General features: G+C 46.3%; 1 protein-coding gene and 1 long non-coding RNA gene across 2 annotated transcripts in view; both read left to right on the forward strand.

The window, feature by feature from the left end:
- LOC140422297 (uncharacterized) overlaps positions 1–27,913 on the forward strand; it is a 380,604-nt gene that overhangs the window by 291,431 nt on the left and 61,260 nt on the right. The gene's annotated exons all lie outside the window — the stretch shown is intronic.
- LOC140420526 (uncharacterized) lies at positions 20,444–26,802 on the forward strand. Its single transcript, XR_011946425.1, has 2 exons — positions 20,444–20,505; positions 20,989–26,802. It is a non-coding gene; the product is annotated as an uncharacterized lncRNA (long non-coding RNA).

A 27,913-nucleotide genomic window follows, 5' to 3' on the forward strand; every position in this document is an offset into this window, starting at 1 on the left:
TCGCTGGTGTAAGCGAAGGGCAGATGACTGAGTGAATCTCCTCTCACACACAGAACAGTTGAACGGCCTATCCCCAGTGTGAACGCGTCGATGGATTTCCAGCCGGGGTGAAGAATTGAATCCTTCACCACAGTCCTCACATTTCCATGGTTTCTCCATGGTGCCAGTTTCCTCATATCCCTCCAGTTTGGACAGTCAGTTGAAGCTTTGTCCACACACACAGAACACCTGTACGGTTTCTCCTTGCTGCGAATCGTGTGATTTTTTTACAGGCTGTTTCAGTGGTTGAAGCTCTTTGTACAGTCAATGTACTGGAACACTCTCATTCCATTGTGTGTCCTGATGCTTTTCCAGTCACAATGATGTCTGGAATGGTGTCACACAGGCAGAACACGCAAACCTTTCTCCTTGCAAATTCAATGACTAATGATATTCTGGCCATGGCGACTCAGTGACTCTGTCAGATCATGCTGTGATGTTCAGTTTGAGCTTCCTGTCTGTAAATCCACCCATTCAGCCCTGGAAAAGAAGTTTACAAAACGTTGTATAGAGAGAAATCCTGAAAATACAATTCTATTTTCTATACAACATATTTTCCTCATTTGTACCTGCAAAACAGTAAACCCATACACTCTCTTGCACCCCACGCTGAATGCAAATCCCAGGGTGACTAATAGTCCCATATTTTACAGAAATGTATTTGAGTTCACTGCCCCAGTCTGCATGCTGCCTGGATGCTGGCTGTACTATAAACTGGACCTTTGTCACTGCACAGAACCATGTTCCTTACCGCTTCTATGTTCCAACAGCTCTGGCAGACGCCACCCTTAATTTTTACCATGAGAGTTGGTCAGCCTGTCAAACCCAGCACAGCACCTTCACAATTATTTTCCTTACAATTTACCTCCTGCCTCCACTCTGGCTGTGTTCAATTCTCAAGCCTCTCTTTGCAAAGTGAGAATAAAATCAATTAATCAATCATTTTCTGTCCTGGTCACTGGGACCCTGATGCCCGCTCACTTGGGCACACAAGTAAACAAGCCCCGGGAGCTGCAAACTCGGGACCTGCAGGTTCCTATTGGGGGTTTGGGGCCTCCAGCGGGTGTTTGTGAATCCTCGCGCCCACCTCCCAGGGTTTCCTTCCTTCCCAGAGATCAGAATCCTCATTGATTTGAGTGCAAAGTGTCAGCTCTTATTTACTGTCCCCCTCCTCTGGTGTGAACCATCCTCCAGTCGCTGAAGTAGGAGGGTTAACCTGGGCCTGTTCCCGGCAGCTGCAAACCAGGGAGCTGACAATGATTCTGAAGGGTTTGCGGATTCTCCCACCCACCGCCTGACGCTGACTCCGCTTCTCCGGGACAAAGGACTCTCATCCGCAAGGCCAACACTGGAATTGCGCATGCTCCAAATTTCGTTCCTGAGCCTGCGCACTGGTGTCCAACTATAGCAGCCGCATTGCGCATGCTCTGCATCACAATGCCAGGTTGATTGACAGCAGGTCCAGACCAATACGAAGAGGGGACGGACCTGGATGCCTGAACGGGAGCGGCTGATCCACCAACCAGTCAGAGTGAATGAGGGGCGGGCCTGAGCCCGGAACTTCCTCATTGGTTGAAACTCTGCAGTATTTTGAAAGCTAATTTGTCTCAAACTCCAGGAGGAAACTGCACCTTTCTGTGTGTGGCTTTAAACAGATGAAACCCTGTGGGTGTGGAGCAAATATTTCAACGTTTGTTCCTCAAATGTAGAAAGTTGAAACTATGTCCACACAATTCCGGGGCTGACTTCAAAATAGAACTGGGCAGACAGGGAATGTCTACAGTAACAGAATATGCTGGACAATCTCAGCAGGTCCGACAGCATCTGTGGAGAGAAAAGGGAACAAATGTTTTGTGCCTGGATGACTCTTTGTCAAAGCCATCCATACTCGAAACATTAGCTCCCTTTCTCTCCCCAGATGCTGTCAGACCTGCTGAAATACTTGAATTTTTACTGCTTTTGTTTCAGATTCCAGCATCTGCAGTAATTTGCTTTTATCTGAAAGTCGACAGTATCTTGTTTTTGGGTCACTGTGCATCATTTATCCCCCACTTACCATTACCTGTTTAAATGGGAAGAAGGATCTTTTAAAGAATGAGACACAGTAATTTGACACCCTGTTCAAAATGAAACTAAACTCATTGTCTGTCTTTACCAAGGATATAGATGTTACCCAGGCCATGGAGGCAGACTAGGAAACTTTGTCGCTAGAGCGGCACAGTAGCACAGTGATTAGCACTTTTACTCCATAGTGCCAGGGTCCCGGGTTCGATTCCCGGCTTGGGTCACTGCCTGTGCAGAGTCTGCATGTTCTCCCTGTGTCTCCGTGGGGTTCCTCCACGTGTTCTGGTTTCCTCCCACAAGTCCCGAAAGATATGCTTGCTAGGTTAATTGGACATTCTGAATACTCCCTCAGTGTACCTGAACAGGTGAGGAAATGTTAAAGTGAGAATGTAAATTACAGGGGAGCTGGCAATAATTTCCCAGTCTTTGCTGGAGGTGCCAGAGGACTGGAGAATTACAAATCTTATGCATTTGTTCAAAAAGGATAGCAATTACAGATCAGTTAGTTTAACATCATTGGTGGGCAAGCTTCCAGAATCAATTATTCCAGATAGAATTAAAAACCATGGAAAATTATGGACTGATTTGCAAAACCAGTATCAATCCACCTACCCTACACATCTTTGGGTTCTGGGGGTGAGACCCACACAGACAAGGGGAGAATGTGCAAACTCCGCACGGACAGTGACCCAGGGCCAGGATCGAACCCGGGTCCTTGGTGCCATCAGGCAACAGTGCTAACCACTGCGCCACCATGCCGCCCAACTGACATATTTCTAAATATCAACAACACAAAGGGATATGGGGATAGTGTGGGGGAAAAGGCATTGAAGTGGATGATCGGCCATGATCGTATTGAATGATGGTGCAGGCTCGATGGGCAGAATGGCCAACTCCTGCCCCTATGTTCCAATGTTACAAAGAGAGGTAGGAAATTAAATTGTGAACAGGACATAAGGAGGTTACAAAAATATATGTTAAATGAGTGGGATAAAATTTCCCAAATGGAGTACAATGTAGGAAAAGTTGTTATTTTAAGATGACTCCAATTTCTAGATTCTCCCACAAGAGGAAACATCCTTTCCACATCCACCCTGTCAAGGCCCCTTGGGATCTTATACGGTTCAATCAAGTCACCAAAACTCCATTGGACACAAGACCAGCCGTCCAATCATTCCTCATTAGACCAGCCTCCAATTCCAGGTATGAGTCCAGTAAACCTTCTCTGAACTGCTTACAACACATTTACATCATTCCTTAAATGAGGGCAATACTGTACACAGTGCTCCAGATGTGGTCTCACCAATGTCCTGTATAACTGAAGCATACTCTCCCTAGATTATCCAAAACCGAGATAGGCTGATTACAGAATGCATCCCTATGGAATTTTTAACATCTGTACTCTGCTCCAAGTCTGAAATATTGTGTAAAGTAGTATTGTGTAAAGTATGGGAGCCCTATCTTAAATTCATAGGCTCCAATTCAGCTGACTTGCTCCTCCTGGGTTTTCCATGACCAAATTCAATTCACCTTATTCATTTTAAGCCAACTATGTTGTTAGTCTGTTTCACAATATTTTGGGGTGTGCGAGCTGCATGGTTATCCTCCTGTTTTTATAGAATCTAATCTTTTTTCCATTCTAACCGTGTTAACACGATTACTGGTTGTTCAATTGATCCGGCATTTCACCTAGAGGCTCTGGTCCGTCAAATATCCTGTTCCGAATGAATTCTGCAATGCGTTGCTTGTATTTATGCGGCAATACCTCTTGTTCTGCTCTGTGCCCATTTTCCACCAATTTTTCTGTTACTCTGTTGTGTTTATTGTCATACAACGGTAAAACAAAATGTGAAAAATGAATTTTTAAAAATCTGTCAAACTCATCTGTGAAAATATTCAATGGCCCCAGACTCCACTGGTCCCTGTGGAAGAGAAACCCACAGACTAAAAACCCTCTGACGGAAGAGATGACTGGAAATATATAACGTAGCTACAGTACAATATTACGCTACTAGAAATAATAATAAATGTACTTTATTACAGAACCATCAATAATATATCTAATCTGTAACATATAACAACACTGGACATTTCTCTGTCTGGTATTAATTTACTGTCCCCTTAAATGTCAGCCATTTCCTGAGGAAACCAGCCCTTTAATTGTGAACATTGGGAAAGAGACCATCCTTTTAGCCAGACAAATAAATGTGTCAAGCTGAGGAAGCAAAGGATGTCAATGTCTTTAAGAGAGAGAGAGAGACCTGGGCCTAGCTTTGCAGAGTCTGCACCCTCCCTGGATTCACTTCCTTTCCCTTCAGTTGCTGCAAGTGACCAATTGAAGGTGAGAATGAGAAAAGAAATGGAAAGGGGGAGAAAAGTGTTTTACTCACAGGAGACAGGAGGAGGTTTTCCCTCCAATTTTCGCTTTGTGACGTCTAAATGAAGCCCTGAATAAATCAGCCAATAGAAATCATCATCTCCGCCATGACATCTCTGGGTTCCAGTTCGCACGCCCTTCACCTCCTCGAGACAAGGTTTCCAGGCAACTGGCTGACGGCTCCGGCCAGAGCGAGAAGCCGCTCGGTGATCGCCCCCTTCCCCCGGCCCGTGACTGCGCATGTCCGAGAGGGAAAGTTGCGCATGTGCAAAGGAGAGCCCGCCTCCTGACCTTCCTGCTGAGATGTCGACCAATGGGAAGAGTGGGAGGGCCTAGTTTGCAGCATGGTTGGCGGGGGGGTGATCCTGGTAACCGGGAGCTTATCTACCAGAGGACTTAAGTGGCCGTTGAAGTCACCAACCACAAAAGAATTAGTCGAAGCTAACTCTGCAAAATCCAGAAACACCTTCGTAATGAACTCCAGGGAGTAACTCGGGGATCTATAAACATTCACTCTCGAAACAGCATCTCCATGCACCAAACCTCTAATGATCACATATCTACCTCCTTTGTCCTTGATATACGTTTAAACCTTAAAAGGGATATTTGATCAATAAGGATTGTCACACGCCTGCTACTTGATGAAAAGGAGGAGGAAAAAAATCTTCCCCACCCAATCCCGTCTCAATTTAATGTGTTCCTCATCATCCAGATGAGTTTCCTGGAATAAAGCTCTGTCAATTTTCTCCTGAAGAAAGGAGATGATCTTTTTCCTTCTGATAGGGTGATGGATGCCCCGTACATTCCCTGAGAAAATTTGAAGATTAACTGCCGCCATTAGTTAGGCGACAGAGAGAACAGAAGCAGTCTCCCCAAACTGCTCCTTTCACAGATAAAAGCCCTGTCTGTACCAGAGTAGGATAAAGTCAACAACACATAAACCCTCCCATAATAACAAAAATACAAAAGAATCACCACCACAATAGATCCAAGGGGACATTCCTCAATAAGACTGAGGACCCGGAGGATTAACCCCACTGCCAGACTGTCGTTACCCTCAGGATACCTTCCCCAAAATGAGGAGAAGAAAAGAAGGGCCAACAAGGGAATGGGGATTGAATATCCCTCCCACATTTTAGACCCACCCGTGAAGACCTGCATCCACCACAACGCACCCTTCGGCAATGGCACCACTCAATTCTGCCATGATTAATGCTCGGATAATAGAAGAAAGACGGCAGATAATAAGCATATGGCACATCTACCATAACTGAGATAAGATAACACGAGAACCTGTAACACTCAAGGAGGAGAAGACATTCAATCGGCGCTCACAGAATAACAACTCCCTTCAACAGGATAAAAGATAATAAATTCAGACAACACCATGATAGGGAAAGAGTCCAGATTAGAGCCTGAGTTAGTCTGAGCTGCAAACCATCCCTCCAAATCCTTGACCTTCATGGATTTAACGAAGGCCAAGGCACTAGATGGATTCTCGAAAGACTTGACGGAGTTGTAGATACAATTTTCAGAGTCTCAGGATAAAGCGACATAATTCACTCCCACAGCCTAGAGTTCCCTTCAAACTTCATCGAAGCCTCGATGCTCCGTTTGCGTTGCTGTTGAAAAATCCTCGAATAAGGAAATCCTCACTCCCTCATGGAGCCAAGTCCCATCTCATCTGACCCATCTCCAGGACCTTCTGGTGATCCTCAATAAGACTGAGGATCCGGAGGATTAACCCCACGGCCAGACTGTCATTACCCTCAGGACACCTTCTCCAAAATGAGAAGAAAAGAAGGGCCAACAAGGGAATGGGGGTCGAAAGTCCCTCCCACATGGAAGTGAATGATTACAGGCCTGGGGTGAAAACTATCCTTCGGCCTCAAAGACAGGATCCGATGCCTTTTCTAATTTGAAACACCCAGGCTTCACATCCAGCTTGAGAAAACATGGCAGCCGGTCCTCGAAGAACCTAACCGGAGCCTCACCCTCCACACCTTCTGGCAGGCCGACAATTCGGATGTTCTTTCCCTGACCCTCGGTTCTCCAAGTTCTCCAGGAGTCCACCACATCACTCAGCTGGTTTTCCAAGGATTTAATTCTTGCCTCCCCCGAGGAGGCATCATGCTCAACATTCAGGATTCTCTCTTCAGGATCGTCGATCCTTTCCTTGGTGTTTTACAGCTCGGCCTCCTGAGCTCACAGATGTTGAGTCAGCACACTCAGCCTCTGGTCAATAACACGGAAAATATCGCTGACATAGATCGCCCAATGATCCCACAGAATAAATGGGCAGGCTTGATGGGCCGAATGGCCGACTGCAGCTCCTATTTGTTATGATCTCTGTGACCAGGACAGGAAGTGGATCTGTCAATCAGCCTGAATCAGCACCTTCAGGAGAATTGGGAGGGTGAATATTAGATACAGCAGAGTGAGAATGGAGGGAGAGTGTGTGGGATGGAGATTTACAGCTTTTGGGGAATAAGAGAGGAAAGAATGTTCTCTAGGAACTAGAATTGTCTGTTCTGAATTCTATCCTGTACTGACAGTGATGAATTTTGTAAACTGTTTTTACAGGATATTAGAAGAGGAGGAATTACAGACAGAAATCTCAAACATCACGTCTCAATCTGGCTGAGTCTCTCAATTCCTTGGAACTGGATATCACCGGACTATGAATCTAGAAGGAGAAATGTTTGTCTGTTCTGTTGGCTTCAAAAGATTTTAAACATCAGTGTGACTGGAAAAGCACCGAGATATACACACCCGAGTGAGAGTGTTCCAGAGCACTGACTGTGGAAAGAGCTTTAACCAATTACACAGCCTGAAAAAATATTACACCATTCACAGCAGGGAGAGGCCGTACACGTGTTCTTTGTGTAGACGAGGCTTCAACTTATTGCCAAACCTGGAGAGACACGAGGAGACCTAAAACATGAATAAACCGTGGGAATGCGGGGATTGTGGGAAGGGATTCAGGGCTCCATCTCAGCTGGAAGCTCATCGATGCATTCACACTGGGGAGAGGCCATTCACTTACTCTGAGTTTGAGAACGGATTCACTACTTTAAAGAGCCTGCAGAAACATCAGCAACTTCACACTGGGGAGAGGCCATTCACCTGCTCTCAGTGTGAGAAGGGATTCACTACTTCATCAAACCTGCAGATACATCAGCGAGTTCACACTGGGGAAAAGCCGTTCACGTGCTCTCCGTGTGAGAAGGGATTCACTACTTCATCGAACCTGTGGAAACATCAGCGGGTTCACACTGGGGAGAGGGCGTTCACCTGCTCTCAGTGTGAGAAAGGATTCACTACTTCATCGAATCTGCAGATACACCAGCGAGTTCACACTGGGGAGAGGCCGTTCACCTGTTCTAAGTGTGGGAAGGGATTCTCTCAGTTATCCAACCTGCAGAGGCACCAGCGAGTTAACAGGGGAGACGGCGTTAACCTGCTCTTAGTGAGAGAAGGGATTCAGATAGCCATACACCCTGCAGGAACACTAGCGAGTTCACACCTGGAAGAAGCCATTCACCTGCTCTGAGCAGGGGATACATTCAATGATCCGTTCCAACTACGGAGACACGAGCGAGTTAATTCTGGGGAGAGACCATTCATCTGCTCTCAATGTGGGGAGGGGGTTTGTGAATCATCACACCCGTTGTGACTCCAACATGTTCACAATAAATTACAGATGTTGGCTCCGTTGTTATTGTTTCTGCTCTCACTTCCATCCAGGACTGCATTTTGTTCATTCTGATATCTGGTGAATGGTGATGATTTGAGGGTTTCTTTCTGCTGGACTGGCCAGTCTAACACCTCTGCCTCCGGTGGGCTGACCATTTTTGAGGCTAGTTGCAATTACCTGGTTCCAAGTTTGACGCGGAGCACAGAACGAAAAGGTGTTTGCACTTTGGAAGATATTTAGTTCCCAAAGCAGCCATGAAGATGGGCTATGGTGGTTACATGGTTCTTTTGCCTAATTTATCTGGATGTTTCTTGCAGAAGGAAACTGTCATGGTATGAGGGGCAAGTTGTCTGTGGTAGATGGGGAAATTACAATAAACATATCACTGAAAGTGGCAACGCAGGTGGATAAGGAGCTAAGAATGCAGACGGCATGCTTGTCTTCATTGGTCTGGGCATTGAGTATAAAAATTGGCAAGTCATGCTGCAGCTGCACAGAACCTTAGTTAGGCCACACGTAGAATATTGGTTACACTTCTGGTCACCACATTAGCAAAGGATATGTCACCCAAGTCACATCCAAGGCTGGAATCGAACCTGGGTCTCTGGTATTGTGAGCAGCCGTACCACTGTGCTGCCGAACTGTATTGCTTGATTAGAGATGGGTGTATGGGAAAAACTTTATTTAGGAGCGAGTTGTCAGGAATTCTAACTTCCTGCCTATAAGGTTGATGGAAGCTGCAATGATTATTGATTTCAAAATGAAATAGCTTGGGCCCATTTAGGAACTAAACCTGCAGGGGAACATGGATAGAGAGATATAATTGCACTGACTAGTTTGCTCAACAGATTCGGTACGGTTTCAAATTAATGAATGGACTCCTTCTGTGCTATCATCACTCAATGACTGGAAAAATGAAACATAGATACACACCTATATCACAAAACTAGGAATGATAACAAATATATTTTATTACTGAACCATCAATAATATATCTAATCTGTACCATATAACAACAGTAGACATATCTCTTTCTGATAATTTACTGCTCCCTCAATTGTCAGCCATATCCTGGGGAAACCAGCGCTTTAATTGTGAACATTAGGAAAGAGACCATCCTTTCAGTCAGACAAATAAATGTGTCAGGCTGAGGGAGCAAAGGCTGTCAATGTCTTTAAGAGAGAGAGAGAGAGACCTGGGCCAACCTTCCAGTGTCTGCACCCTCCCTGGATTCACTTCCTTTCCCTTCAGTTGCTGCAAGTGACCAATTGAAGGTGAGAATGAGAAAATGGGAAAGGGGCGAAAAGAAAGTGTTTTAGTCACAGGAGGAAGTTTCAGTCTGTGTGGGGCTAAATCAGTCACACAAAGCCCACACTTTGATTCGCTGGAGGAGAAGAGTCTGTCCGGTGTCACCTCTTTCTATTGGTCAAAACCTGAGGGAACGGTCAGGGGGTAGGCACTCCACTGCACATGCGCTGTTTCTCTTCTCCCTTGAACATGCGCAGTCCTGGGCCGCCTGCCGCACGGCAGATGGAGCGATTTCCCCAGCGCGCGGGATTGTGGGAGCGACGGACGCCATTACTCATCCAGGGCCCAGTCTCCAAACACCTGGGACAGTGTTCAAAAGGGGGGCAGGGCGCGGTGACCCCACCCTGATACAAAGTACATCTGGGTGGTCACTGGATTTGATTGTGACACCCCCTTACGGGAGAGGGGGGGGGGGGCGGGGGCAACACGGTAGCACAAGTTGATAGCACTGTGGCTTCCCATGTTCGATTCCCCACTGGGTCACTGTCTGTGCGGAGTCTGCACCATCTCCCCGTGTCTGCGTGGGTTTCCTCCGGGTGCTCCGGCTTCCTCCCATAGTTCAAAGACGTGCAGGTTAGGTGGATTGGCCATGATAAAGCCACCAAAAAGGTTAGGGGGGGTTATTGGGTTACGGGGATAGGGTGGAAGTGAGGGCTTAATTGGGTCGGTGCAGACTCGATGGGCCGAATGGCCTCCTTCAGCACTGTATGTTCTATATTCTATGTTTACAAAATATTTCGTTAACTTCAGGTGTAAAGATTTAGACACCTGGGTGACATATTGGGAGCAAGGTATGTTTGCTGATAGGTGATGTGAAAATAGTCAAACTGTTCATCAATTTGAAAGTTGAAACAAAATATGGGTCTTGGATGGTAACCGGAGGTGTTTGAACCCGGGAAATGCACTGGGGATGATTAATCAGTGTTTTCATCATTGATTCTCAGTATCATTATGTAATGAATTGTCATCAGCGAAAGAATCGTGTTTTTGAATAATAACTAATCAAACAAAAACTTCTGAGGCTGAGAATGCTGATGGCGACCGTTGTGGGACAACCCAGTCCCCACCAGGAGATACTCAGGATCAGCTTTATTCCGATGTATGAAGGAAGAGACCAATTTTATATAATCTAAGACTGACTCACCATTCACATTAAAGTCACCTCTTTTACACAGATAGTCACCTACACATTCTGTGAACCTGTTACTTACAATCATGTGTGAATCATGTCTCAAATTTCATTATTGTTTCTTATAAATAAATGCACCAGACGTTGTTCATGAAATGAAAATCGCTTATTGTCACAAGTAGACTTCAAATGAAGTTTGAGTGCTGAATTTGGTGCATTTGAGTGCTATAGTGAGAGTTTGGTGACAGAGGGAGTATAAGGCTTCATTTTTATCTAAAGTCTAGTCTTTCTTTTATTTAGTTAATTAACTTAAAAGTTGCTGTTTGGTTTAGAAGAAGGTGAATTTTCAATCAGCTTTAAACAAGCTTCTACTTGTAGGCACTTGCAGCTGGAGCTTGTTAATTAGTTAATTGGATTAGGCCAGTTTTCAGAGGCTCGATTCGCAGTATAAAAGTGATCCCCTACAGTGCAGACTTTGTTTGCACTGAATGCTGAATTTGGTGCATTTGAGTGCTAGAGTGAGAGTTTGGTGACTGAGGGAGTGCTGAATTTGGTGCATTTGAGTGCTATAGTGAGAGTTTGGTGACTGAGGGTGTGCTGAATTTGGTGCATTTGAGTGCTATAGTGAGAGTTTGGTGACTGAGGGAGTGCTGAATTTGGTGCATTTGAGTGCTATAGTGAGAGTTTGGTGACTGAGGAAGTGCTGAATTTGGTGCATTTGAATGCTATAGTGAGAGTTTGGTGACTGAGAGAGTTAGGTGAGGAGGGAGTAAGGTGCTCCTTTCATTTTGTTTCCTACATTTCCGCAAAGAGTGAGAAGAGAGCCAGGAGTTTACAGAGAGTGCAGCTGACTGGGAGCAGAGTCGGAGGGCGGAGGTCCAGTTGGTCCACAGGGCAGCTATATTCTGTAAGGTAAGAGGGGATGGAGGCTAGGCCAGTTGCATGCTCCTCCTGTAGGATGTGGGTGGTGAGGGATACAACTGGTGTCCCCGGTGACTATACCTGCGGGAAGTGCACCCAACTTCAGCTCCTCAAAGACCGTGTTAGGGAACTGGAGCTGAAGCTGGATGAACTTCGGATCATCCGGGAGGCAGAGGGGGTGATTGAGAAGAGTTACAGGGAGGTAACCACACCCAAGGTACAGGACAAGAATAGCTGGGTTACAGTCAGGGGGAAAAAAACAAACAGGCAGACAGTGCAGGGATCCCTCGTGGCCGTTCCCCTTCAAAACAAGTATACCGTTTTGGATGCTGTTGGGGGGGATGACCTACCGGGGGAAGGCCCTAGCAGCCAGGTCTCTGGCACTGAGTCTGGCTCTGGGACTCAGAAGGGAAGGGGGGAGAATAGAAAAGCAATAGTTGTAGGAGATTCAATGGTTAGGGGAATAGATAGGAGATTCTGTGGTCGCGAGCGAGACTCCCGGAAGGTATGTTGCCTCCCGGGTGCCAGGGCCAGGGATGTCTCGGATCGTGTCTTCAGGATCCTTAAGGGGGAGGGTGAGCAGCCAGAAGTCGTGGTGCACATTGGTACCAACGACATAGGTAGGAAAAGGGGTGTGGAGGTAATAAACAAGTTCAGGGAGTTAGGCTGGAAGTTAAAAGCCAGGACAGACAGAGTTGTCATCTCTGGTTTGTTGCCGGTGCCACGTGATAGCGAGGCTAGGAATAGGGAGAGAGTGCAGTTGAACACGTGGCTGCAGGAATGGTGTAGGAGGGAGGGCTTCAGGTATTTGGATAATTGGAGCGCATTCTGGAGAAGGTGGGACCTGTACAAGCAGGACGGGTTGCATCTGAACCAGAGGGGCACCAATATCTTGGGAGGGAGGTTTTCTAGTACTCTTCGGGAGGGTTTAAACTAATTTGGCAGGGGAATGGGAACCGGATTTGTAGTCCAGCAACTAAGGTAGCCGATATTCAGGACGCCAAAGCGTGTAATGAGGCAATGGGGAAGGGAACACTGACAAAGGAGAGTACTTGCAGGCACGGAGATGGGTTGAAGTGTGTATACTTCAACACAAGAAGCATCAGGAATAAGGTGGGTGAACTTAAGGCATGGATCGGTACTTGGGACTACGATGTGGTGGCCATCACGGAAACTTGGATAGAAGAGGGGCAGAAATGGTTGTTGGAGGTTCCTGGTTATAGATGTTTCAATAAGATTAGGGAGGGTGGTAAAAGAGGTGGGGGGGGGGTGGCATTATTAATTAGAGATAGTGTAACAGCTGCAGAAAGGCAGTTCGAGGAGTATCACCCTATTGAGGTAGTATGGGTTGAAGTCAGAAATAGGAAAGGAGCAGCCACCTTGTTAGGAGTTTTCTATAGGCCCCCCAATAGTAGCAGAGATGTGGAGGAACAGATTGGGAAACAGATTTTGGAAAGGTGCAGAAGTCATAGGGTAGTAGTCATGGGCGACTTTAACTTCCCAAATATTGAGTGGAAACTCTTTAGATCAAATAGTTTGGATGGGGTGGTGTTTATGCAGTGTGTCCAGGAAGCTTTTCTAACACAGTATGTAGATTGTCCGACCAGAGGAGGGGCAATATTGGATTTAGTACTGGGTAATGAACCAGGGCAAGTGATAGATTTGTTAATGGGGGAGCATTTTGGAGATAGTGACCACAATTCTGTGACTTTCACTTTAGTAATGGAGAGGGATAGGTACGTGCAACAGGGCAAGGTTTACAATTGGGGGAAGGGTAAATACGATGTTGTCAGACAAGAATTGAAGTGCATAAGTTGGGAACATAGGCTGGCAGGGAAGGACACAAGTGAAATGTGGAACTTGTTCAAGGAACAGGTGCTACGTGTCCTTGATATGTATGTCCCTGTCAGGCAGGGAAGAGATGGTCGAGTGAGGGAACCATGGTTGACAAGAGAGGTTGAATGTCTTGTTAAGAGGAAAAAGGAGACTTATGTAAGGCTGAGGAAACAAGGTTCAGACAGGGCATTGGACGGATACAAGATAGCCAGGAGGGAACTGAAGAAAGGAATTAGGAGAGCTAAGAGAGGGCATGAACAATCTTTGGCGGGTAGGATCAAGGAAAACCCCAAGGCCTTTTACACATATGTGAGAAATATGAGAATGACTAGAGCGAGGGTAGGTCCGATCAAGGACAGTAGCGGGAGATTATGTATTGAGTCTGAAGAGATAGGAGAGGTCTTAAACGAGTATTTTTCTTCTGTATTTACAAATGAGAGGGGCGATATTGTTGGAGAGGACAGTGTGAAACAGATTGGTAAGCTCGAGGAAATACTTGTTAGGAAGGAAGATGTGTTGGGCATTTTGAAAAACTTGAGGATAGACAAGTCCCCTGGGCCTGACGGGATATATCCAAGGATTCTATGGGAAGCAAGAGATGAAATTGCAGAGCCGTTGGCAATGATCTTTTCGTCCTCACTGTCAACAGGGGTGGTACCAGGGGATTGGAGAGTGGCGAATGTCGTGCCCCTGTTCAAAAAAGGGACTAGGGATAGCCCTGGGAATTACAGGCCAGTTAGTCTTACTTTGGTGGTAGGCAAAGTAATGGAAAGGGTACTGAAGGATAGGATTTCTGAGCATCTGGAAAGACACTGCTTGATTAGGGATAGTCAGCACGGATTTGTGAGGGGTAGGTCTTGCCTTACAAGTCTTATTGAATTCTTTGAGGAGGTGACCAAGCATGTGGATGAAGGTAAAGCAGTGGATGTAGTGTACATGGATTTTAGTAAGGCATTTGATAAGGTTCCCCATGGTAGGCTTATGCAGAAAGTAAGGAGGCATGGGATAGTGGGAAATTTGGCCAGTTGGATAACGAACTGGCTAACCGATAGAAGTCAGAGAGTGGTGGTGGATGGCAAATATTCAGCCTGGATCCCAGTTACCAGTGGCGTACCGCAGGGATCAGTTCTGGGTCCTCTGCTGTTTGTGATTTTCATTAATGACTTGGATGAGGGAGTTGAAGGGTGGGTCAGTAAATTTGCAGACGATACGAAGATTGGTGGAGTTGTGAATAGTGAGGAGGGCTGTTGTCGGCTGCAAAGAGACATAGATAGGATTCAGAGCTGGGCTGAGAAGTGACAGATGGAGTTTAACCCTGAAAAGTGTGAGGTTGTCCATTTTGGAATGACAAATATGAATGCGGAATACAGGGTTAACGGTAGAGTTCTTGGCAATGTGGAGGAGCAGAGAGATCTTGGGGTCTATGTTCATACATCTTTGAAAGTTGCCACTCAAGTGGATAGAGCTGTGAAGAAGGCCTATGGTGTGCTCGCGTTCATTAACAGAGGGATTGAATTTAAGAGCCGTGAGGTGATGATGCAGCTGTACAAAACCTTGGTAAGGCCACATTTGGAGTACTGTGTACAGTTCTGGTCGCCTCATTTTAGGAAGGATGTGGAAGCTTTGGAAAAGGTGCAAAGAAGATTTACCAGGATGTTGCCTGGAATGGAGAGTAGGTCTTACGAGGAAAGGTTGAGGGTGCTAGGCCTTTTCTCATTAGAAAGGAGAAGGATGAGGGGCGACTTGATAGAGGTTTATAAGATGATCAGGGGAATAGATAGAGTAGACAGTCAGAGACTTTTTCCCCGGGTGGAACAAACCATTACATGGGGACATAAATTTAAGGTGAAAGGTGGAAGATATAGGAGGGATATCAGAGGTAGGTTCTTTACCCAGAGAGTAGTGGGGGCATGGAATGCACTGCCTGTGGAAGTAGTTGAGTCGGAAACATTAGGGACCTTCAAGCAGCTATTGGATAGGTACATGGATTACGGTAAAATGATATAGTGTAGATTTATTTGTTCTTAAGGGCAGCACGGTAGCATTGTGGATAGCACAATTGCTTCACAGCTCCAGGGTCCCAGGTTCGATTCCGGCTTGGGTCACTGTCTGTGCGGAGTCTGCACATCCTCCCCGTGTCTGCGTGGGTTTCCTCCGGTTGCTCGGGTTTCATCCCACAGTCCAAAGATGTGCAGGTTAGGTGAATTGGCCAATGATAAATTGCCCTTAATGTCCAAAATTGCCCTTGGTGTTGGGTGGAGGTGTTGAGTTTGGGTAGGGTGCTCTTTCCAGGAGCCGGTGCAGACTCAAAGGGCCGAATGGCCTCCTTCTGCACTGTAAATTCAATGATAATCTATGATTAATCTAGGACAAAGGTTCGGCACAACATCGTGGGCCGAAGGGCCTGTTCTGTGCTGTATTTTCTATGTTCTATGTTACTGTGAAAAGCCCCTAGTCGCCACATTCCGGCGCCTGTTGGGGAGGCTGGTACAGGAATTGAACCGGCTGCTGGCCTGCCTTGGTCTGCTTTAAAAGCCAGCAATTTAGCCCTGTGCTAAACATGCCCCGATATCTCCACCTGTCACTGGCCCTCTATCCAGCCCCACTGCTCCACGCCGCCACCCCTCACAACAGGAGAAATCTCATCTTATTGCCAGTTTCCTCCATCTTTGACAAAGAGACATCCAGAACGGTAGCTCCATTCTCTCTCCACCGATGCTGGCAGACCGGTGAGACTGTCCAGCATTTTCTGTTTTGTTTCTGATTGAGCATCTGCAGTAATTAGCTTTTATCTTAGGTGCATTTAAGTGTTCCCTGTGTGTGAAGAGATACACCCAGTTTTCCAATTTGTTGACGCCACGGTGAGTTCACTCCAGGAAGAGGCTGATTAAATGTTGTGTGTGTGGTGTCATGCGAGTGTCCCTTGAAGAAAGATTATAGTCTTATCACATGGCTTCAGTGATGTCATTTTGTGTATGGAGCTGGGCTGTCGCTGTCAGGTGTTTGGTCTCAGCTTCATTGTGTGCATTGAGTGCAGAGGAGGAAATAAGTGATTTTCCCTATCTCTCTCTATTTTCATTTGAAATATCTGTTCCAATAAAAAAAAACATTGGTTGTGGTTACCTGCTTTGGTATCTTAAAAATATATAGTTTGGTTTCCGGAAGGAGTTTAAATCTGCTGGTTGAGACTGGATCAGAATTTCAGGAAAAAGACCAGTCCCATTCAAGTGAGAATGCAGTGTGTGGTTTGAGTAGGGCTTTTTGGTTTATTGGATTTTGTTATTGAATTGGAACAGTTAAAGAGGGAATTCGTTAAATGTTATACATAGATTACTGTAGCTGTGTGACGCCTTTATATATGTAATTGATCATTCTTGCTGTGTGTTTATATATATATGTTAACTATATTCTTCGAATAAACCTTGTTTTGATTAAGGTGTCTAGGGAGTCTGTTGAATCACAACTGAGGCGAAGGCTTTTGAAAAATGAAAAATTTTGAAAAATGTTGCGCTCATCCTAGCCAAATTCAACATAAAGGTTGTAGATCAGGTGAACTCCATAATACATTTTGGAGTTGCCTAAGCCCTGGCCCATAACAGTGGGACGGGAGTCACTCACTCCCTGACAATATCCTGACACACCAGTGAGTTTCTGTTTGAATGTAGGGGTTGGATTCTTCTGCTATTGCTGCTGTTAATCATATCCAGGACTGAACCATGTTCACTCTGACAGTTGAGGTATTTTCTGTTGTTGTTAATAATCCCTGTAACTGGGCTGGGAATTTATTATTCTGGATTAATTTCAAATAAATTATCTCCCGTGAGTTTTTCAAGTCCTTGATGTCACCGAAAGGAAAAGGTAGGTTTTAAGCAGAGTGTTGAAGGAGGGGAGAGAAGTGGAGGGGGTCAAGGGAGGGAATTCCAGAGTTTAGGAACCTGGCAGCAGAAGACTGAAAGAGAATCAGCCCTGGATTATGGGGGAGTCGAGTCTCTGGAGGGGGGACTTGAACCCTTCAGCCTCAGAGGCGAGAGTATGAGATTGACTGAGCCACGGTGTTCGGGGAAGTGATATGAAGCCTCAGTCTCATCCTTTCCCTATCCTTTACCCCATTCCAGGAACAGCAAATCGAGCTGAGAAACTGGGCAGTAACTAAAAGGGATAAAGACAAAGGTTACAAAAATAATCCTCTTCCGAAGCGAACAGTTGTAATTGTGGAACTCACTACCACGGGTAGTGGATGAGGTGGATAGTATTGATGTATATCAAGGGTGGCTGGATGAACAGATGAAGGAGAAGAGAAGGATAAGAGTGGTGAGAATGTGGAGCTCGCTGCCACACAGAGTGTTTGAGGTGAACAATACAGGTGTATGTAAGGGGAAGCTGGGTAAACACATGAGGAAGAAAGCTGGAGCTTGATGAAGTAAAGTGGAGGAGTCTCGTGTACAGTATAAATAACAGGGACTGAATGGCCTGGTTCGGGTGCTGTACATTGTGAGCGAAGAACTTGCATCACAGAAGATTCCCACCTCTTCAGCCAATGAAATACTTGTTAAAAAAACGTTTTGGCATTTGATGTGTTAAAAACTTTGTTTGAGATGCGGTGTTTTAACATGGAAAACATGCTCAAGTTTAGGGTGGGGATCTTAATGTTGAAACAGCGCCACGCTTATAAATGTAAAAATAGCGAGGATCAGAGGGTAGGGGCTAAAGATCAGGAAATAGCCAAGTTAAAACCTGCCCAGAATGCAGCAGAATGGGCTGAGCAAGCTGATACTGAGCTGAAAGGGACCAGGGTCTGGACAGACTCTGAACTAAAGAGGTTTGTGTACACACAGATATTGATCTGAAGCACTTTTTGTATTCACAGACCCTGAAGCAGATAATTCCAAGTCGTCCTAAGGGAATTTCAGGTGGTGCTGTTCCCATGTGTTTGCTGCCCTTGTCCTTCATGACAGTCAAGGTTATGGGTTGGGAAGGTGATGTTGAAGGAGGCCTGGTGAGCTCATAGATGATAGAATTTACAGTGCAAAAGGAGGCCATTCAGCCCTTCGAGTCTACACCGGATCTTGGAAAGAACACCCCACTTAAGCCCATGCCCCCACCCTATCCCCATAACCCAGTAACCCCACCTAACCTTTTTGGACACTAAGGACAATTTACTTTGACCAATCCACCTAACCTGCACATCTTTGGATTGTGGAGGAAACCAGAGCACCCGGAGGAAACCCACGCAGACACGGGGAGAATGTGCCGACTCTGCACAAACAATGACCCAAGCCTGGAATCGAACCTGGGACCCTGGAGCTGTGAAGCAACTGTGCTAACCACTGTGCTACCGTGCTGCCCTTACCACTATGCTGCCCGAACCACTGTGCTACCGTGCTGCCCCTATTACTGTGCTAACATCCTGCCCTATCACTGTGCTACAGTGAAATATCTTGTAGATGGTACACACACTGCCACCATTGTGCTCAGGATGTCAAGAGAGTCACTGTTTCAGATGGTGAATGGGGTACTGAACAAGCAGATGCTTTGTCCTGTATAAAACATGATGTGGAGATGCCAGCGTTGGACAGGGTGGCATAGTGAGAAGTCTCACAACACCAAGATAAAGTCCAACAGCTTTATTTAAAATCACAAGCTTTTGGAGCACTTCACCTGATGAAGGAGCAGTGCTCCGAAAACTTTTGATTTCAAATAAACCTGTTGGACTTTAACCTGGTGTTGTGAGACTTCTTACTGTATAAAACAGACTCCATAATTTGAATAAGACTGGCTGATAATTAATAATTGTTGTCGGAAAGGACTGTGACCGAGAAAACATAACCAATTTAGTCCACTTGAAAAAAGATCTGCTCTTCAAAGATATATTGGAAGAAATCCCATTTGATGTTTGTAGTTGAATTTATTGCCTCAGCAGCTCACTCAGATACCGGATTGGGAAAGGCATTGATTGGGCAATATTGGAAACAATGATCTGAAATGTTCTGTGAGTGAAACATTTTCTCTTGAACCCGGAATGGACAATGTCAGAGTTAAAGGCAATACCAGGCTAATGGGTGGGCTCGGCTGGTTTGTGTGAATTAGATGGTTGATCAGACTGTTCATGAACAGGTACTTGGTATTTGGGAGTAGTCGAGGAGTTCAAGTGGCTGTCTTCAATAAAGCATTAATTGCATTTGGACAGCACATTAAAAAAAAAAATTAGAGTACCTAATTCTTTTTTTCCAATTGAGGGGCAATTTAATGTGGCCAATTCACCTAACCGGCATATCTTTGGATTGCGGGGGTGAACCCACGCAGACACAGGGAGATTATGCAAACTCCACACAGTCAACTTGGGCTGGGATCGAACCAAGCTCCTCAGCGCTGTAGGCAGCAGTGTCAACCACTGTGCCACCGTGCCGCCCTATTGGTCAGCACATTTGACTTAATAAAAAAATGCCAAGGATTTTCCAGGAACATTGTAAAACAAAGTTTCACGAAGGTTGTCGAAGATCATGATGTGACACAAAATACTGCTCTCAGAAATTCTACATCTCATTCCCCCACATATTCTCTCCTTCCTATTAATTTCAACGCTAACTCATTCCACTATCCTCCTGCTTTTCCCCAAAATCTCCTCCCCTGAAGGCGCTGACACTCGAGTTCAGTTTCACACTAAACTATTGCGCTCCCCAATATTTCACCCACGTGTCTAACCTTTACATATTAAGTTAACAAACTGTTTTGTTAAGGGGCGCCACAATCAAATCCACTGACTACCCATATGTACTGTGTGTCAGGGTGGAGTCATCCCCCCCCCCCCCCCCGGCCACACGCCACACACACACACACATTTCATCCCATGCCAAGGAGTTTGGAGACTGGAAACAGGATGGGTAATGGCGGTTACAGCTCCCATAGCCCACCGCGGGGACGAAACCGCTCTATTCGCCGCGCGGGCGGCCCGGACTGCCCATGTCCATGGGAGCGATGGGGAGCTGCGCATGTGCAGAAAGATCCCACCTCCTGACCTTTCAGCTGAGGTGTTGACCAATGGGAATAGTTGGAGGACCGGAAGGTCTCTGGTTCTGAAGGAAAAGGAAGTGATTCCAGTGTGCAGATTCTGGAAAGGTTGGGCCAGGTCTCTCAGTAAGTTCACGGATTGTGTGAAAATTGGTGGTGGTAAATAGTGAGTAGGCTAGCCTTTGGTTACAGGAGGATAATAATAATCTATTATTGACAAAAGTAACCCTGCAGCGTCCATCCAATCCAGAAAGTTCCAGATCATGATCAATCACAACCCCGTATATTTTAACCAACTGGAACAATCCGATACATCAAACACAATTTTAGTCCTGTTACATATTTCCGATAGGCTAGCAGCCTGCATGAAGATTTTCATCTCTCTGTGATGAGTGAGCAGTGAGCAGGGATCTGTCAATCAGCCTGAATCAGCACCTTCTGGAGAATTGGGAGGGTGAATATTAGATACAGCAGAGTGAGAGTGGAGGGTGTGTGTGTGGGATGTAGATTTACAGATTTGGGGAAATGAGAGAGGACCATAGAAACCAGAAAAGTTCTGAATTCCGATCCTGTACTGACAGTGATGTCTTTTGTAAACTCCTTTTACAGGATATCAGCAGAGGAAGAATTACAGACAGAAATCTCAAACCAAACCTCACGTCTCGATTTGACTGATTCACTCAATTCACCGGGACTTGAATATCTTCGGCCTTTGAATTGAGAAGGAAAAAGATTTGTCTATTCTTTCTGCTTCAGATGGATTTAACCATCAGTGTGATTGGAAAATCATCGAGACACGCATACCTGAGGGAGAGTGTTCCAGAGTACTGACTGAAAAGAGCGTTAACCAGTTACACAGCCTGAAAAAAACAGCGGGGAGTGACCATACCCGAGTTCGGTGGGAGCCTTCAACTGATCGTCCAACCTGGAGAGACACAAGGACACCAGCACCATGGAGAAACCTTGGAAATGTGGGAACTGTGGGAAGGGATTCAGATTCCCATCAGCACTGGAAACTCATCGACGCATTCACACTGGGGAGAGGCCGTTCACCTGCTCTCAGTGTGAGAAGGGATTTGCTAAGTTATCTAACCTGAAGAAGCACCAGCCAGTCCACGTCGGGGAGAGGCCATTCACCTGCTCCACGTGTGGGAAGGGGTTCAGTGCTTCTTCCAGACTGCTGACACACCAACTAGTTCACACTAGGGAGAGACCGTTCAGCTGCTCTCACTGCACAAAGATGTTTCGAATCTCATCCCATCTGCTGACACACCAGCTCCTGCACACCGGAGAGAGGCCGTTCACCTGCTCTCAGTGTGGAAAGGGATTCACTCAAATAAGCAACCTACAGGCACACCAGCGAGTTCACACTGGGGAGAGGCCGTTCACCTGCTCTGACTGTGGGAAGGGATTCACTCGGTTATCCCACCTGCAGAGACACCAGCGAGTTCACACTGGGGAGAGGCCATTCACCTGCTCTGACTGTGGGACAGAATTCACTCGGTTATCCCACCTACAGACACACCAGCGAATTCACACTGGGGAGAGGCCGTTCATTTGCTCTGACTGTGGAAAGAGATTCACTCAGCTACCCAATCTGCAGGCACACCAGCGAATTCACACTGGGGAGAGGCCATTCACCTGCTCTGAATGTGGGAAGGGATTCACTCTCTTAGCCACGTTGCAGGCACACCAGCGAGTTCACACAGGGGAGAGGCCATTCACCTGCACCGTGTGTGAGAAGGGATTCACTCGGTCAACACTTCTGCTGAGACACCAGCAAGTTCACGAGTGAAGAGAGGGGTTGGATTATGCTGTTATTACTGCTGTTAATCACATCCAGGACTGAACCATGTTCATTCTGACACTTGGTGAAGTGGGAGGGTCGGAGAGTTTCTTTCTGCTGGATTGGCCGATCTCACAACTTTGCTTCCAGTGGGTTGATGCTCTTTGAGCCTGGGAGAGCGCATTTCCACTGAATTGATCCACAAAAATTGATGAAGGACATTTATTTTATCCTGAATAATAATAGTGTTTTCCCCCCATTACAGGTAGATCTAAAATAAATACAGAAAGAACTGGAAAAACGCAGCAGGTCTGGCAGCATCTGTGAGAGAGAAACAGAGTTAACGTTTCACGTCCAATGTAACTCTACTTCAGAACTAAAGAGAGGGAGAAATGTGATGGGTTTGATGCTGGTGAGAAAGGGGGAGGGTCAGGGAGAACAAAAGGGAAAGTCAGGGATTGGTGAGATTAAATGACAAAAATGTCCTGGAATGACTTCCAGTGGAGGCCATGAATTTATCGGCTGCACACAAGGTGGCTGCATCTTGGAAGCTTGGATTTCTGGCCCTTTCTGCCCAGTTAATGGCGACTTAGTTTGTATAAAGTGCAGAATAAGTGGAGGGAAGTGGTTTCTCCTCCAAAGTGGAATATCAGCAGGTTACAACACCCGGCAAAAGTTGAGTAAAGCCTTGGCTTGAGATGGAGGATCTGTGTGGTGCAGCAACTGAGAGTATGGTGGAGTTGGAGGATGTTTCGGCAGCATCGGAAAGAGATGCAAGAGAACTGGTCCAGGGTGATTGAGGAAGCAGTAGCCCCTCTTCGTGGGACTTTGGAGTGGGTTGTGGAGCGCCTGGAGTCAGAAGGTGCAATGATCCGAGAGGTGGAAAGGATGGTGTTGGATCACAGTGATCAGATTGTGTTGCTGGAGGCAGAGATAGTGATGCTGGGAGAGGCCTGCAAGGTGCTGAGGGCGAAGGTGGACGACCAGGAGAATCAGTCCAGGCGACAGAATCTGTGAATTGTAGGTCTGAGGAAGGGGTGGAGGGAACGAGTGCCACGGGCTATGTATTGAAAATGTTCACGAAGCTGGTTGAGAAGGGGGTCTGCGATAAGGCCCCGGAGGTGGATCGGGCTTCCCAATCATTACAACGGAGGCTGAGAGCTGGTGAGCCACCGTGGGCAGTGATCGGCCGGATGCACAAGTTCCAGGAGAAGGAGAGGATTCTGAGGTTGGTGAAGTCAATGTGAGACTGTAGCTGGGAGGGGAATCTGATCCGGATCTACCAGGACATTGGGGCTGACCTGGCCAAATGGCAGGCGGGTTTTAACAGAGCTCAGGTGGCGCTCTTTTGACCAAGCTCTGGTTTGGGGTGTTGTACCCGGACAAACTCTGGGTGACTTTCGCAAGGGCAAACGGCATTATTTTATGATGCCAGAGGAAGCGGATGACTTTGTCAAGGAGCTTGGGTTGGGGGAGGACTAATGGTGGGATCGTTCTGTCTCGACGTGTATATACAAGTTTTGTAAATGTTATGTTGTTTTTTGCATGTTATGACTCAAGCTCGTATGGGTGGGTTCTTCCCGGAGGTTGAGAACAGATGTGAGAGGTACAGGAGGGGGCCTGTCAATCATGTTCACATGTTTTGGGTGTGCCCGAAGTTGGGGGATTCTGGCCATTGATTTCCAAGACCCTGCCGGAAGTGTGGGGGTGACGATGGAGCCGTGCTCTTTGGTGGGGCTTTCTGGTGTTTCAGATCTGCCAGAGCTGCTGGAGGGGAAGTGGGTCTTCACCACTCTGATTGCCCGGTGGCGAATCTCACTGGGTTGGAGGTCGGTCGCCCCACCGAAGGTATTCGCATGGTTGGGGGATTTGGCGGAATTTCTACAGTTGGAGAAGACTAAGTACGTTCTCCGAGGGTAAAGAGGGTTCTACGTAAGATGGAGGGTCTTTCTGTCTCTATTTGAGGATCTGTTTGTCGCCGGGGTTGGGGGGGGGGGCAGCAGTTGGGAAAGGAATGTTGGGGTAGTTTAGGGAAGAAAAGGGGGAAAATGACAAACTGTTTGAAAGCCAATGGTATTCGGTTGTTGTTTGTATAATTGATTGTGTTTGGAATAAAATACATATATTAAAAACGCGAACTAAAAGTCGAATGATCTTGTCCATTGTTGGTAGAAAAAACCCATCTGGTTTACTAATTCCCTTTAGGGAAGGAATCTGCCTCCTTACCTGGTCTAGACTACGTGTGACTCCAGATCCACAGCAATGTGGTTGACTCTGAAATGGCCCAGCACAAAGCTGTAAGAATCCGCAAGGATGTTTATTCCATAGAATGGAATTCTACAGTCCCAGAAGGGGACCATTCGGCCCATCGAGTCTGCACCAACCGTACCCAGAGCAGCTACCTCAGTCTATTCCCCCGCCATATCCCCATAAACCCACTTAACCTGTATATCTTTGAACTGTGAGAGGACTCCAGAGCGATGGAGGAAACCCATGCAAACACGGGGAGAATGTGCAAACTCCACACAGACAGTCACCCAAGGCTGGAATTGAATCCAGGTCCCTGGCACTGCGAGGCAGGAATGGTATTATGAATGAAACCGGACTATTTGCATGCCAGACATCAAAAGCAGCAATCAATAGACAGAGCTAAATGATCCAACAACCAATCGATCAGATTTGAGCTCTGCAGTCCTGCAAGTAACTTTGAGCCACACAAATGCCAGGCAATGACCACCTCCCTCATGAGAGAATCTAACCACCTCCCCATGACATTCAATGGCATTACCATTGCTAAATACCCCACTATCAACATCTTGGGGGTTACCATTGACCAGAAACTGAACTGGACTAGCCATATAAATACTGTGGCTACAAGAGTGGGTCAGAGGCTGGGAATCCTGCTGTGAGTCACTCACCTCCTCATTCCTGAAAGCCTGTCCATTATCTCGAGTTCAGGAGTGTGATGGATCACTCTCCAGTTACCTGGCTGAGTGCATCTCCAAAATTAAATAAGGTCGGCACCTTCCAAGACAATGCAGCTTGTTTCACTGGCACCCACCCACAAACATTCACTCCCTCCACCACCCAAGGCACAGGAGCAGAAGTGTGTGTACCATCTAGAAGATGCACAGCAGGAACTCACCAAGGCTCCTCAGGCAGTACCTTCCAAACCCATGACCACTACCATATAGGACAAGGACAGCAGACACATGGGAACAGCACCATGTAGATGTTCCTCTCCAAGCCACACACCATCCTGATCTGCAAATATATTGCTGTTCCTTCAGTCGCTAATAGCACAGTGGATATACCAACATCACATGGACTGCAGTGGTTCAAGAAGGCAGCTCACCACTACCTTCTCTAAGGAAACTAGGGATGTTCAATAAATGCTGGGTCTAGCCAGCAAGGCCCACATCCTGTAACTATATGTATTTTTTAATTTAAAAATTCAGTTGGGCCAATAATGGACTTGGGAGAAATAATACAAGTAAGAAGTGCTCACAAGTTGAACGGGGGTAAAGAGAGAGTTGGAGAATCTTTTACGTCCATGTTTCATCTACTCCTTGAAACATCTGTCCCACTGTACCAGTAACCAAGAACTCACAGCGCTCCTTCAGGAGATGAAAAGATCGAGTAGATGTTACCCCAGGTGGAGCCAGAACAGTACTGGAAAATAACGGAGTGAAATTGAGTGAGGGGTCAGAGAGAGAGTTCTCCTCTCCCTCAAGGTGTGGAGTGTAAGAATCCTGGGGGACTCCCTGCTTCGGGTTTTCTTGCTAATTAGTGAACATTAAATTAAATTCTATGACTGGCTGTGGATTTATTTTGAATTTGATTGTTCCACTCCTGTTTTTATTCCTGTTGAGATTACGCTCTGGGTAAGGATGGTTGACAGGTGACAGGATGGGAAATTGTGGTTTGGGTCTTCGCTGACCAAATGTTTTATTGATCCGAAAGGTGTAAAAGGGACCAAACTCCAGCAGAAATCGAACAGAGCTGAGAACAGACAACTTGCTGTGTGGGAACAGGGAGATAAACAGATCCCAGAGGACAGAGAAAACAAGAATGCCTGGAATCCTAGACAACACCCTGAGTGTCAAGGCCATCATGTTTTCACTGCTTGACATGGGAATGCTGACTCCCTGTACTGGGGACGGAGCGTGGGGAAGACAATTGTTTGCGAGTTTGATGTGGCTTGAGCGGGTACAGATGGTTCAATGGCAGGTTTTGTAATTGGTCCGTTCAAATGTTAGCTCAGCAATGATTGGGTTAAATCAGTCTCCACAGACTTTGTGATGTAATAAAGTATAAGAAGGGATTCCCCGAGCACAGAGATTTGTTGCGGTTTTACATATTCCACTGACTGGGACCATGGCATCTGGGGCAGAGCAGGGAGCATTTACCTGGAGATGGTGCTTCTACCCAGAGTATAATGGGAATGCTGCTGCACTTTGATACAACTGCTCAGACATTAGCATGTGTCAGCTACTGAATAAAATCTAACTGCTGTCCCCAATAAGGGTTATCACTGTGAATCATTCCCGAATTTGGGAAAGAGGGATAAAGGCTGTATTGACTCCCGGAAGCCCATTGTCTAACATCGCTGTGTCAAAAATAAAATCTCATCTGTCCCTCTGGCTCCTTTGTCAATTACCTTGGAGGGACTCACTTTCTGTTAAAAGAGTCTGTCAGGGACGGCATGGTGATGCAGTGGTTAGCACTGCTGCCTCATGGCGCTGAGGACCCGGATTCGATCTCAGCCCCAGGTCACTGTCTTTGTGGAGTTTGCACATTCTCCCAGTGTCTGCATGGGTCTCACCCCCACAACCCAAAGATGTGCAGGGTAGGTGGATTGGCTCTGCTAAATTGCCCCTTAATTGGCTAAAACATAATTCGGTACTCTAAATTTATTTTTAATAAGAGCCTGTCAACCCCTCTCACCCACTTTCCCAAAAGTGCATCAATCTAATCATGAAAAGTCTCAAAAATCAACATTTTTATAACAAATGTTAATTAATGAAACAAACAAGGTGAGAAAGACAAAATGACTTGAGGATCAAAGACAACCAGAGTAAAGAATGTTCACAATGTTCAGGATCCAAATTGTTTCTCTTTGGTTCCTCTGTACCCTGTTCCCGTGACTCCCTGCTTTGGACATGAGAACTGAACCCTGTGGGTCACGATACCAAAGCCCCCCCCCCCCCACATTGTCCCAAACCTTGTGCCCTGATTGGTAGAGCCCCATTTCCAGTCCATCCTCCAGCGCCTTCCTGTCTCTCTGCTGGTGAGGTGCCCATGGTAATGTGATAGGAGGATGTATTCGATCTATAATCAATAGGGAGTGTGTGGAGAACAGTGATTTATAGTTTGAGAGGGAAAAGTATGTTCTCTGATGACTAGAATTGTCAGTTCTGGATTTCTACCCTTTACTTACAGCGATGTCCTTTGTAATCACCTTTCCCAGGCGATGAGCAGAGAGGTTTTGCAGACAGGAAACACAAACCAAACATCCCTATTCTGAGCTGTGTCATAGAGGAATCATGGAATTTACAGTGCAGAAGGAGGCCATTTGGCCCATTGAGTCTGCACCGGCTCTTTGAAAGAGCACCCTACTTAAGCCCATGCCTCTACCCTACCCCTGTTACCCAGTAACCCCAGCTAATCTTTTTTGAACACTAAGAGCAATTTATCATGACCAATCCATCTGACCTGTACATCTTTGGACTGGGAGGAAACCGGAGC

This window comes from Scyliorhinus torazame, chromosome 5 (assembly GCF_047496885.1).
Source record: "Scyliorhinus torazame isolate Kashiwa2021f chromosome 5, sScyTor2.1, whole genome shotgun sequence".
Taxonomy (NCBI): domain Eukaryota; kingdom Metazoa; phylum Chordata; class Chondrichthyes; order Carcharhiniformes; family Scyliorhinidae; genus Scyliorhinus; species Scyliorhinus torazame.